Genomic DNA, 13,345 nt, shown 5'->3' with positions numbered 1-13,345 from the left:
CTCTACGTAAAATTGGAAAAGTGTGTGTTTCATACCACCAAGGTCGAATTTTTGGGATTCATTCTTTCCCCAGATGGTGTGTCTATGGATGAATCTAAGCTTAAGGCAATTCGTGATTGGCCAGCTCCAAGTACTGTAAAAGAAATCCAAAGTTTTTTGGGATTCGCCAATTTTTATCGGCGTTTCATTTAGAATTTTTCTGAGAAGGTGAGTCCAATCACCCGTTTGCTTCGAAAAAATGAAAAGCAGTTCCGTGCTCCCTCCGGTTACTTTCTTCCACTTTCTGATATTTTTGTTCCAATTTAAGTCACAACAAAAGCCCAGGTTGTGCAGTAAAAACAGAAAATAAAAACAAAATATCACTGGGTGCCCTTGAGTTCCTGTCACATCATAAAGAAAAACAAAAAAAACAATCCAGAATGGTTAAGACAAGAAGCAGCCCTGGCAGCTCCCTACTTCCAAGGCAAGACAAAATGGGGAGCGCCTCCACAGGGAGGGGTTCCAGGAGAGGGTGAGCTGGCTGGGCAGGGGTCAGGGGAGTGGACACTCCTTGGACCCCCGGAGAGTGGTGAGGGGTGCAGCGCCTCTCCTTTGGGCTCTGACACCTAAAAGGGAAGTTGACCCAAGGCAGAGGGAGGCTGAGGAGGGAAAAGCCTGAGAGGACCTACCTCATGGCCTGGTCCCTCGCTGCCTCGCGATGGAGTCACATCTCTCCTGCTCATAGGCGTCTCTCCTGCCCATAGGCGTCTCTCCTGCCCATAGGCGTCTCTCCTGCCCATAGGCGCCTCTGCTGCCCATAGGCGTCTCTCCTGCCCATAGGCGCCTCTCCTGCCGGTGGCGTCTCTCCTGCCCATAGGCGCCTCTCCTGCCCACAGGCGCCTCTGCTGCCCATAGGCATCTCTCCTGCCCATAGGCGCCTCTCCTGCCGGTGGCGTCTCTACTGCCCATAGGCGCCTCTCCTGCCCATAGGCGCCTCTCCTGCCCATAGGCGCCTCTCCTGCCCATAGGCGTCTCTCCTGCCCATAGGGGTCTCTCCTGCCCATAGGGGTCTCTCCTGCCCACAGACGTCTCTCCTGCCCACAGGCGTCTCTCCTGCCCATAGACGCCTCTCCTGCCCATAGGCGTCTCTCCTGCCCATAGGCGCCTCTCCTGCCCATAGGCGTCTCTCCTGCCCATAGGCGCCTCTCCTGCCCATAGGAGTCTCTCCTGCCCATTGGCGCCTCTCCTGCCCATAGGAGCCTCTCCTGCCCATAGGCATCTCTCCTGCCCATAGGCGCCTCTCCTGCCCATAGGCGTCTCTCCTGCCCATAGGCGCCTCTCCTGCCCATAGGAGTCTCTCCTGCCCATTGGCGCCTCTCCTGCCCATAGGCGCCTCTCCTGCCCATAGGCGTCTCTCCTGCCCATAGGCGCCTCTCCTGCACATAGGTGCCTCTCCTACCCATAGGCGTCTCTCCTGCCCATAGGCGCCTCTCCTGCCCATATGCGCCTCTCCTGCCCATAGGTGTCTCTCCTGCCCATAGGCGTCTCTCCTGCCCATAGGCGTCTCTCCTGCCCATAGGCGCCTCTCCAGCCCATAGGCGTCTCTCCTGCCCATAGGGGTCTCTCCTGCCCATAGGCGCCTCTCCTGCCCATAGGCAGCTCTACTGCCCATAGGTGCCTCTCCTGCCCATAGGCGTCTCTCCTGCCCATAGGTGCCTCTCCTGTCCATAGGCGTCTCTCCTGCCCATAGGCGTCTCTCCTGCACATAGGTGCCTCTCCTGCCCATAGGCGTCTCTCCTGCCGGTGGCGTCTCTCCTGCCCTGTACGGCTCCCGGTCATAACATGGCGCATTGGTTCCGATTTAAATACCAGCAATACTGAAGCCGCACCGAAGCCGCTTCGATGAGTACCCGCTCTGGGAGCCATCTTAGTAGGATAATGTATCTCAAATATAGGGCTCCTGGGCGCCCCGCACTGCAAACCAAGCTCGTGAATCATTGGTTCATGCCAATATTCAGAGGATCCAGCTGAGAGCGACGTCAGCACCTTATAGAATCACCAAAATGACCCTGACAGGAGGTCTTTACTTCCAATATGCCCCCACAGAGGATAGTATGCCTACTAGACACAAGGGGGCATATTACCAACAACTAGCGATAATTTTTGTCTCTAACTTGTTTAGAGACAAAAATTATCGCCGCACATCGGCGATTTTTATCGCAGATAAACCTTGCTATTAGCAAGGTTTATCGCAAATGCGATAAAAAACGGCCGCAATGCATGAATATCGCTGAAAAGTCAGCGATATTCATGCATTATCGAGCAAATGCTCTTAGCCATGTTATCCACCTCCCATTGGATAACATGGTGAAGAACTGCTCAGGGCAGGTGTTAGCTTTTGGAGATATTCGCGCTTAGCGCGAATATCTCCAAAAGTTGGTAATAGGAGATAGCGATGTTAGCGACTGTTTGCAGTCGCTAACATCTTGGCACGCCCACTTTGCATGTCATTAGTGATAAATATCACTGACATGCAAAGCGGGGCCCAAGATGGTCGCTATCTCCTATTAGCTGTCACTAACTGGTGTTAGCGACAGCTTGGTAATAGGGAGATAATTTTATCTCCGCTTTCTTGGCTTTTAAAGCCAAAAAAGCGGAGACAAACCCCCTTGATAATATGCCCCAAGATTTTTTCAATCAGTAAAAGGGGTGTGGGTGGCCCGCTCAGAGATCGTTCTGAGCTCTCACCCCAAATTAAACCCAACAGTCTTTCTTTACCTCTGGGTGGAAGATAGGAGGTATTTACTTCCAATATGCCCCCTCGGGAAGAGGACAATGTCCCTATAGACATACATTTTTCTGTGCCTCATAAAAAAGAGGTTGGAGTGCCCACAACTTTTCCAAATGTTCAGAAAAACTGTTGTGACGATTCTGGACTACGGGCAAGGCACACTGCATGGGCGAGCTGCCTCCGCCCTTTTCAATTTCCAAGACTTTTACCCCCCCAGTATCTAATGGCCTTTTTGTCCCCTATGGGCAGATTTAGAGTCAGTGCCCTCAATCAACCCCCAGCGAGCAGAAAGACTGATCACACTTTAATGCCTGAGTGAGACGCCCCAACCCCCATTTTAATTTTTGGGCCTATTTTTCCCTCCTGTCCAGCGGGCTTTGGGTCCTCTGGGGCAGAGTTTGGGTAACTGCCCTCAACCGACCATCAGGTGTGCAGAAAATCCACCTCCTTTTTTGTTTTTTTGGGTCTATTTTTCCATGGTGTCCAGTGTCGCTTTCTGTTCCCGGGACAGATTTTGGGTAATCACCCTCAATCCAACTCCCGGAGGTGCCAAAACACCTATGCCAGTATTCTTGGGTGAGAGCCTGGCAGGATGCCTAGGTGAGCCCCACCACACACCTTTTTGGGGGCAGGAAAAGGATTTAGGGGCAGCACTCAGCATCACGCAGTGCTCCCCCCCCCCGGAATAGGTGCATACATTATTCTGTTCCCGAGTGTGGATTGAGGGTATCAACCCAAAATCTGCCCCGGGAGACAGAGAGGTTTTAGGACGCAGGGGAAAAATAGTCCCAAAATAGACTTTAACGTATGTAAAGGCTGTCATTCGCCAATCAGATACTGACTTAGTGTGGCTCAATGGTTAGAGCGGCAGACCCTGATGCAGAGGTCTGGCCCAGGACCAGGGTTCAATTCCCGCCTCGGCGGGTCTTGGACTCAATTTCCCCGGACCTGATAATTCTCGCCTCGGTGCCTTTTCTAATCATGGGTCCCACTCTGCAACTCTGGGCAATAGCTTGCTTAATCTCCACAACGGCCCCCACAACGCTAAGGATGCCTGGCTTCACCCTGGGGGTGCCCAGGAGTGGACACCTCACAGGGAAAGCCAGGATGGGTTCCACAGCGGTATACGGACAGCGCCGGGACCCTACCTCAGGGAAGTAGCTGTGCGCTCTATAAATACCGGGACATTTACATTTACATTTACTTATCATTCTATGTAACACGGTACTTTAACGAAATTCAGCAAAATACCATGACATTTTGAAAAAGAACAGCAACTACAGATATCACTAAGTTAAAATGCCTTATAACTTACAGTATTCTTGCTCTACTTACCTCTAGAACACGAAAGGATCATCTGCACACCATAATGTGTAATCCTGCCAAATTTTAATGAAATCCTCTAGCCGTTTTCATGCCACACATAAGTACAAAGTCCATGGGAAATGCATTGGTGCCGAAACACGGCATGGGACCCCCTTTTTTCTTTGGACCCCCTTGAGTATTTCTGTATAAAATGCAGACTTCGCTAATGTAGAAAGAGGAATAGGTCTGCAAAGTCTAGTGGTGATTAGTCAACAGGCGCAAAGTTATTAGAAACCAAAATTCAGAGGTATCCTAAGTCTGGGAATCCTAACTGTGACTACAGAGTGGCTATCCAGTGGCAGTCACCGCTCGGAAGCTATAGTTAGGATCATGTCTCCAAATGTTGCTAATAACTTTGGCACCTTTTAACGAATTTCCATGAAACTGTCCAAAAAAGTGCTACTTTTTAAATAGTTTGCACATGGAAAGTTTTGTGGTGATCCATTAAGCAGGGGCCGCGCAACTCCTCCCCCTAAAACAGGCTGATCCCCCTGGCCCAACCCTCCCCCCCTTTTTCTAACTGAAAATGGTGGGAGCCGCAATTTTTAAAAACATTTTACCAAAGGCGCACAGAACCTCCGTGGATTCATGGTCCCTCTAGGATCTTACCACCAGGACACGAGGCCCCATCCCCCAGGTATGATAATTTCATGAAGACGGGGGTCACACAGGCCCCTCCACTAGTATCCAAGAGGCCCTGGGACAACACCCTCAGGGCTGATAATTTTGTTAAGAAGGGGGGTCAGGGTGCCCCTCCCTAAGCCTCCAATAGGCCTTGGGGACACATCCACCGAGGCTGATAACTTAAATAAAGGGGAGGGGGCTGTGCAGTCCCCTCCCTGAGCCATACAATGGCCCCGGGGCAGGCTCAGTGACAGTGTGTCGGGGTCCCCAACACTCAGGATACCATCTGTTTACCTGCCATCAGCGCAGGCAGGGAAATCACTACTGTTCTCCCACCGGGCGAGAGCACATAACTGCTCCCGCCCGGTTAGAGAACAAAGCGTCTCCTTGCCCGTGCTCTCGGGCAGGGAAATGCTTTGATTGCTCCCACCGCGCGGGATCAAAAGAAAACTGCTCCCACGGGGTGTGAGCGATGCTGGCAATCCCCCGGCACCCGTGGGAGCAGGTGAAACTATGCGGGCTCTCGGCCTCCCCCCAGAGATTGTTAGAAGCGGAGGGGGAGGGGGAGAATTCGGCTGTCTGTGTGGGTGTCGGCCGGAGTGTGGCCAACCCCCAGCAGTGCACGTCCGAAGGCCATGCGCAGAGTGGGGTTGACGGCCTACAGTGGGGTATGTGCAGGGCTTGGCTGTGCACAAAGGGTGCTTGGCTTTACTTATGGTTATAAAATATTACTTTATGTTAAAAAAAAGCATAGAAATTTACTGAAAAAAATAAAGGTTAAAGTAAAGTTATTGTTAAATGAAATGTTCAGTAATGGCAAACTGCGGTATAGGTGAGAAATTCATAACTGCAATTCAACGGCTGTATGTAAACACCAGGGCTAGTGTCTTGATCAACGGGATTTTGTCAGAAACTTTCATTATTACAAGAGGGACAAGACAAGGGTGTCCTTGTTCACCCCTCTTGTTCGCCATTTATATAGATACATTTATTCGTAGGCTGGAAAACAATGAACTAATCTCTCCCATCCGAGTGTGTGACAGGGATACAAAATGCTTAGGATACGCTGATGACATCGCTATTGTGGCAGGGGACCCTATAAATGCTGTGATTGCGATAGAAGTGGAAGCACTACTCTTTGGTAACGCTTCTGGGTACAAATTGAATGCGAGTAAAACGCAGATTGTGCTGAATAGTAAGGTCATGATGAACGACCCTAGAGTAACCGACAGGGCGACATATCTGGGGGTTAGCATCTGTGCGGATATTGAGCTAATTATCAGCAAGAATATAGATCCGCTTATCCAACGCACCAAGAAAGAACTGATTAGATTGAACAACCTACACCTAACTATTGGTGGTCGAACTAATGTAGTTAAGATGTTGTATTTACCAAAGTTTCTATACTTCTTCCAAGCTATTTACTTAGAATTTTCTCCACAAGTATTTAAAAACATAGATTCAATGTTCTCTAGGTTTGTTTGGGGATATAATCGACCACGCAGGGCATTGAGATGGCTCACTAACCCAAGAGAACATGGAGGTTGGGCTCTCCTAACTTCAAGCTATATTACTGGGCCACAGTATTAAGATATAGCATCAGCCTTATAACTGGTAACCCAGGAAGTGGCAATATACCAACACCACAAGAACTTATTCTGGGAGCAGGGGGCGCTGGATGTCTGTGGCGACATGTTAACGATAGTTATTTTAAAAAAATCAAATTTAAGACTATCAATAACGTTAGCAAAGTCTGGGGGAATGTTAAAAAGCTATTAGGACTAGGCCGCTACTTCCATTATACTCCCTTGAGTCAGAACTCGGATCTCCCGGAAATATTTCACGATATCTGTATAAAGAACTGGAATGATCTAGGGATTACTAAGCTTGGATGTTTTTTCTCGACTAATGGATTTAAATCCTTTAACGAACTAAAGCTAGAATTTAATATTACCAATAGGGATTTTTTTTAATTCCTTCAAGTGAGAGATTTTTTATTGAAGAAAGGGGGTGGCTGGATCAAATTTCAATCATGTGAAGTTATAGAAAACCTACATAGAGAAGTGCCACTAAAAATTGGGGAGATTTATGGGGCTATGAATGCATTGCTACCAGATGACATGAATAAACATATAGAGGCCTGGCAGATTAAACTTGGGCTGTCTCTCCGAATCTTGGCATATTCATATGAAATGTAACTTTCTTGCTTTATGTCGATTAGGCTTCAAGCGCAATATTATAAGACCTATTTTTCGCTATATTATACCCCTTCTAAAATAGCTAAATGGGGAACTGGGAAAGGTACAACTTGCCCACGCTGTGCTCTCCCAGCGGCAGACAACATCCACATGTTAGCCTCCTGCGACTCCCTAATTAATTTGCTCGCCGAAATCTCAGGCTTTCTAACAGAGGTAGCGCATTATGATGTAAGCATTACAACAGCAGAAGTCATGTTAGGTGTTTCAAATATTGAAAGGCCAAAACAGATACAAGGGCTAATCTTTGTTGCGATGGGGGTGTTCCGGCTGAGTATCGCATCAGCTTGGCTTGATCCGATACCACCATCGTTTATACAGTGGAGGGCCAGACTATTAGCCACATGTAGCCTGGAAGTCACCATCTATAGGAATAAAGGGTATAACACGCGCAGAAGAGGAATGAAGATTTGGGGTCCTCTGCTTGACTGGATTCAAGAGAATGATTAGGGGGGACAATTGGAGATACTTGATATGGGAATAAGTTGCCAAATCTATGTGGTTTTTCCCTTTGTTGGATTTTTTTCATTTTTTTTCATATCTTATTTTCTTTTCTTAGAAAATGATTAAGGTGTAATGTGTATCTACTTATGTTTGATTTCATAAATTGGTACCTGGTCTCGTGGGGGGGAGGTGGGTGGTGGTGTGTGCTCAGTTGTAAATGTTATTAAAAATGTGCAATAAAGATTGTTAAAAAAGAAATGTTCAGTAACAACTTAATGTTTTAAACTCTAAAACCACAGAATTTCACCAGTTAATAGTTATAGTTATCTCAAGTAAGTATTAATTGTGCCCTAAGGTAACTATAACTTGCACACTCACCATTCACTGCTAATTACCCCACATATTGCATTATTCATGGCATCTTCCTTGACATCATTAGTAATCTCACTGCAACATTTCCAGTGAAATTATTGATGAGAAACCTGTGCATGGCGGGGGTGATTTGCGCCACCTTGGTTTACTCTGGAGCCTGAAACTTTACGGAAGTAAAACCAAGGTGCTTGTGGTAGGAGGTGGTCCGTCAGTGTGGTCGTCGGCGTGGTGGCCGTCAAACCTGGGTTCCAGTCCTATACCGTGCACCCACGCGAAGAATCTGGGGGTATGGTTGGATTCTAACCTTACATTTGAACCTCACTCTAGACGTGCAGTGGGGACGTGTTTTGAAGTCCTTAAGGGCCTACGAAAAACCATGGATCTCCTGCCTATGGAGGCCAGGAAGACGCTGGTGCATGCCCTTGTTACTTCTCGTTTAGACTATGGCAATACACTATATCTGGGCGCCGCCGCTAAATGTTTAAACAGACTTCAGGTTCTGCAGAATGCAGCGGCACGGCTGGTCCTCATGCAACCCAGGAAGGCTGCCCCCTAAAGTGCCTTAGACACCTTACATTGGCTTCCAGTTAGGAAGAGAGTGACGTTTAAGGCTCTCTGCACGTGCCATCGCATCATCCAGGGCACTGGCCCTGTGTACCTGCGGTGTCTCCTTACCTCCTACACGCCTGCACGGCCTCTTAGATCAAGTGGGACTGGCCTGCTGTTAGTCCCTACCGTTAAGAAGGCTAGGATGGGTGGTAGGTCCTTTCGGCTTCTGGAGGCCCAGAGCTGGAATAAGCTCCCTCTTAACCTCCGGTCGGAATCATCTAAGATGAAGTTTAGGAAGGATCTTAAAACTTACCTGTTCTCACATTAATAGTTATGCTCTGACGTTGTCCTAGGTTTTGTGGTTTTGCCTCTCCCACTTATCCAAGCGCGGGGACACGCCGACTTGGCGTAACCAGGCGCTTTATAAAATTCCTTATTATTATTATTATTATTATTACTAAGCCACTCAGGGCTGTGCAAGGTGGCCTTGTGTGGCTTGATAAATTGCATCTCAAGCGTTGCATTGCTTTTGCACCCCATTGCATGCCGTAAAAGCAACGCAACCCTTTGATAAACATGGCTATCTCCTCTTACTCCTGACGCATCTCACAATTCCGATATAGACATGAGGTTTATAGTTTACATTGTTTGAGTTTGGAGTGATGAGGTAGTTATTCTAACCGCTGCCAGAAGGGTGGCTTCCTATATGCATTGGGGCCGTGTTCTGTTGAGGTGAACTTTGATAGGTGCCTGTGAGGCATACAAGAGGGGTGGGATTTCAGGGCCAAGCACTGCAACATTCATACCTGAATGTGGCACCGCATCTACTTGTGTAGGGAAGTCCCAGAGGTGGGGTCTTCCAGAGCAACAAACGTAGCCATGTACACACAACATGCACTGGCAATATAACTTCCCAACCTGGAATGTTCAGGGGCTGGGGACCACCACCAAACGTCTTGGAATGGTATCCTACTTGAGGTCAGAGTGATACATTTCACATGCTTTCAAGAGACCCATCTCGTCACAGTAGAGCTTCCAAAGTTATGTAAGAAGTTGAGCTGTCAAATAATAGGCACAGCACATCCACCTGTTAACCAGGGGTTGGGTCTGGATAGAACCAGGTGTGTCCAGGTGTGTCCAACGAGTAGCTCAGACTGTCATAGATGAGGAATAAGGCTGGGCAGTAAGCTCCGCTCCGCCGGTGGAGATTGAGGAGTTTTTGCTACTTCGCACTCTGCTGGGAGTGTGAAGTTTGGCAAAAACAGCTCTTCCAACCACAGGAGAAGCAAAGATTACCAGTGAACACTGCTGCAGTGCTCACCCCTTATCATCACAGCACACTCCAACACAGTAGAGTGCACATCTGGCCGCAATAACTCAATAACGAGCTTTCGCTGTCCTGAGGATGCCAAAGGGAAGCTTCTCAGTCAGGAACCAAACATTATTCACAGTCCTATCACATGGAATGCTGGGAAGTGTAGTCCCCAGGCAATGTCACACGAACGCCAAGGTTTACAGAGTCACTTACTCCTCCGGTGAGCAACACAGCAAGGACTGTGCGTTCCCTTTAAGGGCTGCTGCTCCAGCTGATTCTCTCCAGGCACCCAGGTAGGAAAAACCTTCATATTCTCGCAGCACTAATTTGGACCTAGCAGCTCTTCCTGATGCTGGACAGGGTACAGAGGACTTTCTCACACTAGGTAGTGGCCTCCTAGAAAGCCTTCCAGTGCTGGGATTGCAATTTGTATTTGCAGTGTTTCAAAAACTAGGGTTGTTACCAAATGTCCTTAAATGGATATCACTAATGTATGTTATTACCTTGTAATGTGTGCCGACTGAGCAGGTCTTCTCTCATCCATGGTGGATTCCACTAGCGATGGGGGCGCGGTGCCGCTTTCAATACTCTTCTTTGCTCTCACATTGGATCCCCTTGCCTGCGTTCTCCATCACTTCTCTGCCAACTGGGGTACTAGATTATTGGCAAGCCTATGTATGGTCTCTGTGTACGTGAATGATGCCCTCTTATATCTAAGGGGACCCAGTCACAGTTTGCCGGGTATTATGATGATCCTAGAGGCGTCTGGATCACACTCATGTTTAAAGGTAAATTGGGTGAAATCCTGCTCATTTCCAGTTTTTCCAATGACTGGCAGGTCAAATCCAGAATACGCCCACTCATGCTTAAGTGGGCACCTGATACCTTCAGATACCTGTTGTGCAGGTGTACCACACTGATGAAAACTTAGTATTGGGATAGTGGTATATGTTGGCATGGCAATCAATGGAATTAAGGCTTCTCTCACTTTGTATTCAAGGCTTGCCTCTTTCATCACTTTGTAGTCATCCTAATGATGTTGATTAAATCATTCTTCACAGAATTAAACTCTGTTCTCACGAAACCTTTATGAGCATCCCCGAGGACACGGCGGGAGCTAGCAAAGCTGATGGGATTCTAAGTGACAGAGACATGAGGATTCCCAGTGTGGAAGTATGCTATTGTAGAGCCATATGTTATGGCCAATGAGATGGACTGCAGTCCGGGCATATCCAAACGCCACGCAGATCCATCCGGACTGTGGAGATGTAGGGGGTGGGGGAGTGTCGTTGGGAACCAAGAAGGGACTTTTGAAGTTCACAACTGTGGCCTGGGTTGCATAGTATTGCTTGCACAAATATGTAAGTACAGTGGGCAAAGAACCATTGTATGTACCTGAGATACCACTAGGGAGTCAACAAGCAAAGTTTTAAAGAACTCACACACACTTGTGTTCTGGTTCATGGAGGACCTGGCTGGATTGTTCTTATTGGAGCAGGGTGATGACGTATTTGCACTATGGCAGCATCCAAACTGATGTGGCATGGTGTGCAAACAAATGATGAACTAGGACTGTACCAGAGTAAATACTAGTGGCTGAGATTATTTCAAGCATTCCATCCATCACTTTTTCTATACTTCAGGAGAAGTCAGAGCCCGCTTGCGCCAAAGACTCAAATGGAATACTTACTGGTTGGGTAGGCATGTGGTGACTATTTACTATGCATCCCTGTCTCCTGCGTCCTACACCGCCCTGACTGCATTGAAGCAGCAATGGAAGTTGTGCCTGGGAATGTAAATCACAGCCGTAAAGTGGCCCAAGGTTTTGAGATACCCTAAGATTGTAACAAGGAACCCTAGCTTCATGTGTATATACAAATAAATGACCTTCATCAAACACATTTACACCCTAAGAGAGTGGCCAGAATGTCCCTGGTCTCACAAGATCTGTCTCGGCCCGAGGGGTCAATTGATACACGTTGACTATCACACAGTGTAGGATTCCCCTCAAATACAACCCTACTGGGCTTCTGTGACCAAAATAACAGCGGAAATATCTTGGAAGGTGGTACCCGCGGACAACTTGGTTTGTCTGTAGGACTGAGGCAAAGAACCAAAAAAGCAGTAAACACGTGTCCATTCATAGGTTTGCCCTTGGCCTTATCCAAAAGGTATATAGCTATGGGGTGGAAGGCAGGAGTAGCTCTTGGATGTGCTTCCTGGCTACTCAAGGAGAAGAAATGGTTGATCGTGGAGTTAGGTGTGCTACGGGGGGCTGTGAGGCGAGGAGGTAGGGGTGAATTGGCGATCACCTCCGTCCGTGGGGGTATGAATTGTATTGATGACGCCTTTATTGATTAGATGCTGTACGGCTGGTTGAAAGGTGTGCTAAATGAAATAATAGATGCACTTTGTCATCCAAATATGTGTACACAGGTCCCCCAATGGAAGACTCTGCTATGTCCGTGTTGGTGGGTGCCAACACGTGGACTGATTGAAGCTGAAGTAGGAGTGAATTCCCTTTCAGTAATAAATCTGAATAGAATCCATTTTTTGATTGACATCCACTTTGTATTTCAAGGTGGGTAATTCCATATTCCGCAGGTAAGGTTACCACTGGATATACCATTTGTCAACAGCAACACATGTTTCACCTCCTCAGACTGACATGCCAGGGCTTTCTCAAGGCTTCTAGGAAACAATAGCAAATCCCTTCACATCTTCATTTAAAGAGCACTTTCAATAGTGTATCTATCCCCTCAGCCCAGCAGTTCTGTGCTCCCTCCAGTTGCTTTCTTCCACTTTCTGATGTTTTGTTGCAATTTAAGTCACAACAAAAGCCCAGATTGTACAGTAAAAACAGAAAACAAAATATCACTGGGTGCCCTTGAGTTCCTGTCACAGCATAACAAAAAAAACAAAAAAAACAATCCAGAAAGTTTTAACCTAGAACCATCCCTGGCAGCTCCCTGCTTCCAAGGCAAGACAAAATGGGGAGCGCCTCCAACAGTGAGGGCTTCCAGGAGAGGGCGAGCTGGCTGGGCAGGGGTCAGGGGTCAGGGGTCAGGGGAGGGGCACTCCTTGGACCCCCCGGAGAGTGGTGAGGGGTGCAGCGCCTCTCCTTTGGGCTTTGAAACTTAAAAGGGAAGTTGGACCAATGGCAGAGGGAGGCTGAGGAGGGAAAAGCCTGAGAGGGCCTACCTCATGCACTGGCACCTCGCTGCCTCGCGATGGAGTCACTATGAATGAGTTTGAGCTCGAGACACTGCTGTCCTCGTCATGTGATCTGGGCAGTGGTTAAAGTTTTTTTAATCACTGATGTAGTCCTTGTTACGTGGCTTTTGAAGTTCTGGACACAAAATGACGTTATCTAATATTAGATGCTATAATGTTGTGATATATGTTACATACAAACAAGATGTAACATTGGAAACATTTTGAAAATAAATAAACAGAAATTTAAAAAAATATTGCAGAGAGTAAATATGATCTAACATTTTAATGTTTTAGTTGAATGTTAAAAATAAGTATTTTAATTCAATTTACATTTATAATATTACATTAAAATAATGTTAGGATTTTTTTAAACTAACTTATGAACTTTAATCATTTTCTCAATAGTTTCTAATCAGGAGATCTTCCTCAGGGTGG

At 47.3% G+C, this 13,345-nt stretch overlaps 1 protein-coding gene across 1 annotated transcript in view; it reads right to left on the bottom strand.

The window, feature by feature from the left end:
- Positions 1 to 13,345, bottom strand: part of LOC144770984 (putative cation-transporting ATPase 13A4) — a 1,004,626-nt gene that overhangs the window by 380,318 nt on the left and 610,963 nt on the right. The gene's annotated exons all lie outside the window — the stretch shown is intronic.

Source organism: Lissotriton helveticus, chromosome 7, assembly GCF_964261635.1.
Source record: "Lissotriton helveticus chromosome 7, aLisHel1.1, whole genome shotgun sequence".
NCBI classification, from domain to species: domain Eukaryota; kingdom Metazoa; phylum Chordata; class Amphibia; order Caudata; family Salamandridae; genus Lissotriton; species Lissotriton helveticus.
Note: the sequence above shows the minus strand (reverse complement) of the source record. Positions and strands in the feature narration are given on the sequence as shown.